Genomic DNA, 3,808 nt, shown 5'->3' with positions numbered 1-3,808 from the left:
TATGTGAAACCACTTTTGTCACATGAACTTCACTAAATCTAGAGAGATGGAGATTCTGCCTGATTATTAAATTTGAAGTTTATTTGAGAAACATACTTGCCCTTTACCTAGGCATTTGTATTTTCCATGAAGCTGCCAATTGGGACTGTCATGTGTATAGATTCATAAATTAGTTCTGTGACTACCTTATTACCTAATTCCCTTTCTTTAAGGATATTCAACATCTGACACTGGCTTTTTTATGGGAATAGCTGGGATTTTTTTTCATTATCTTTTCATTCCTAAACCCAAATGCTTTTGTTGTAGATAAAACTGGGAAATTCAGGAAAAAATTATAACATTAGAAATCCTTAAAAGTCTATTATTTATGGATAAGCACATTTGATTTTTTTTAATTTTAGAGAGAGAGTGAGCATGAGTGGGGGAGAAAGTTAAGTAGGCTCCATGCTCAGTGCAGAGTCCAATGCAGAGCTCCATCCCACAACCATGTGATCACAACCTGAGCTGAAATCAAGAGTCAGATGCTCAATTAACCGAGCCCCCCAGGTGCCCCATATTAGTACATTTAATAGCTGCACTTTTTTTTTCAGAAAACAGGACCTACCTATGTTGTCTACAAGAAACCCACTTTAAATATAAAGAACTGGGTAGGTTAAAACTGAATGTATGGAGGGCCACCTGGGTGGCTCCGTTCGTTGGGTGTCCGACTTCAGTTCAGGTTGTGATCTCCTGGTTCATGGGTTGGAGCCCCGTGTCAGGCTCTGTGATGACAGCTCAGAGCCTGGAGCCTGCTTCAGATTCTGTATCTCCCTCTCTCTCTGCCCCTCCCCTGATTGCTCTCTCTCTCTCTCTCTCTCTCTCTCTCTCTGTGTCTCTCTCAAAAATAAATTAAAACATTAAAACATTTAAAAAGGTAAATGTATGGAGAAAATGCTAACATGCTAACAGTAATCAAAAGAAAGCAAGAGTAGCTATATTCATTTCAGACACAGCATACTTCAAACCAAGGAAAATTATCAAGGATAAAGAAGGGCATTACATCATGATTAAAGAGGTCAATTTTCTAAGACAAGAATTCTTAATGTTTATGTGCTTAATAACAGTGTAAAAATGTGTGAGTCAAAAATTAATGGAATTGTGAAAGGAAATAGATTAATTGTGTGATCATATCAATACATTTGAGAAAAGTATTTGACAAAATACAATACCTATTAATGATTTTAAAAGAAATTCTCAGGAAACTAGTAATAGAGGAGAACTTCTTCACCTTGATAAAGATGATCCACAAAAACCTACAGCTAATATCATATTAATGGTGAGAAACTGAAAGGTTTTCCATTAGAATCAGGTATAAAACAAGGATATCCCTTCTTACCACTCATTTTCAACACCATACTGGAAGTTCCAGCTAATTCAATATTACAAGAAAAGGAAATAAAAGGTATCCAGATTGGAAATGAAGAAATAAAATTGTCTTTGGTCATGGATGACATTGTCATCTATGTAGAAAATCCAAAAGAATCAACAACAGCAAAACTTCTAGAAGAACTAAGCAATTATATCAAGGTTACAGTATACAAGGTTAATGTACAAAAGTTATTCACTTTTCTACGTACTAGCAAAGAACAAGTATAATTCAAATTAAAAGCACAATACCATTTATATTAGCACTCCCCCCAAAGAAAATACTTAGGTATAAATCTGACAAAATATGTATAAAATCTATTTGAGAAAAAAATTAAAAAATTATTAAATTGAAGAAAAATTAAATAATAGATATTCCATGTTCACGGATTGGAAGACTCAATTCTTCCTAACTTGATCTATAGATTAAATGCATTTCTCCCTAGGATCCCAACAAGTTATTTTGTGGATATTGAAAAAATTGATTATACAGTTTATATGGAGAGGCAAAAGACCCAGAAGAGCCAACACAATATTTAAAGAGAAGAATAAAGTTGGAGACTGACACTATCCAATTTCAAGACTTATTATAAAGCTACAGTAATCAAGACAGTGTGTTAGGGCGCCTGGGTGGCGCAGTCGGTTAAGCGTCCGACTTCAGCCAGGTCACCATCTCGCGGTCCGGGAGTTCGAGCCCCGCGTCGGGCTCTGGGCTGATGGCTCGGAGCCTGGAGCCTGTTTCCGATTCTGTGTCTCCCTCTCTCTCTGCCCCTCCCCCGTTCATGCTCTGTCTCTCTCTGTCCCAAAAATAAATAAACGTTGAAAAAAAATTAAAAAAAAAAAGACAGTATGGTATTGGTGAAAGAACAAGTAGATCAATGGAAAGGAATTAAAAGCCTATAAACAGACCTACATGAATGTAGTGAACTTCTTTTCAGCATAGGATCAAAGGCAAGACATTGGAACAGTCTTTTCAATAAATGGTGCTGGAACAACCAGACATCCACAGGGGGATAAAGAAACCCTGGATACAGACCTTGCATCTTTCACAAAGAGTAACTCAAAATGGATCACAGGTCTAAATGTAAAACATAAAAGTATAAAACTCTTAGAAGATATAGGAGAAAGCCTCGACCAACTTGATTATGGCACTTATTTTTACACATAACACCAAAGACAGAATCCATTTAAGAAATAATTGAGGGGTACCTGGGTGGCTCAGTCGGTTGAGTGACTGACTTTGGCTTGGGTCATGATCTCACGGTTTGTGAGTTCGATCCTCACGTCGGGCTCTGTGCTGACAGCTCAGAGCCTGGAGCCTGCTTCGGATTCTGTGTCTCCCTCTCTTCCCCTCCCCCACTCATGCTCTGTCTCTCTCTGTCTCAGAAATAAATAAACATTAAAAAATTAAAAAAATAATTGATAAGCTGGACTTAAATAAAATTAGGAAGTTCTACTCTGTGAAGGACAATGTCAAGAGAACCTGAAGACAAGTCACAGACTGGAGAAAAATATTTGCAAAAGATGTATCTGATAAAAGAAAGTCATCTGAAATATATAAAGAATTCTTAAAACTCAGCAATAAAATGAACAACCCGATTTAAAAATGGGAGATAAATAAATAAATAAAATGAGTGAAAGACTTTAAAAGACAATTCATTAAAGATGATAGAAAAATGGAAAATAAGCATATGTAAAGATGCTCCACATCATATATCATCAGGGAAATGCAAATTAAAGCAACAATGACATACCACTAAACACTTATTAGAATGTCCCAGATTTGGAACGCTGATAACATCAAATGTTGGGGAGGATTTAGAGTAACAAGTTCTCTCCTTGATTTCTGGTGAGAACGCAAAATTGTTATAGCCACTTTAGAAGACAGTTTGGTGGTTTCTTACAAAACTAAACATACTCTTACCACACAATCCAGTGATTACAATCCTTGGTGTTTGCCTAAAGGAAATAAGAACTTATTTTCACACAAAAACCTGCACACAGATGTTTATAGCAGCTTTATTGCCAAAAACTTGAAGGCAACTAAGATGTCCTTCCGTAGGTGAATGGATAAATAAACTGTCGTATATCCACACAATGGAATATTATTCAGCATTAAAAAGAAATGATCTATCAAGGTTTGAAAAACCATGGATGAACTTTAAGTGCATATTACTAAGTGAAAGAAGCCAATCAGAAAGGCTACGTAATGTAGGATTTCAACCATATGACATTCTGGGAACAGTAAAACTATGGATATAGTAAAAGATCAGTAGTTTCTCAGGATTTGCTGGGGGTAGAGGGAGGATGAATAGGAAGAGCACAGATGGTTTTTAGAGCAGTGAAAATACTTTGATACCATAACGATGGATACTTAGCATTGTACATTTTTCAAAACCCATAA

Source organism: Prionailurus bengalensis, chromosome X, assembly GCF_016509475.1.
Source record: "Prionailurus bengalensis isolate Pbe53 chromosome X, Fcat_Pben_1.1_paternal_pri, whole genome shotgun sequence".
Lineage (NCBI taxonomy): Eukaryota > Metazoa > Chordata > Mammalia > Carnivora > Felidae > Prionailurus > Prionailurus bengalensis.
Note: the sequence above shows the minus strand (reverse complement) of the source record.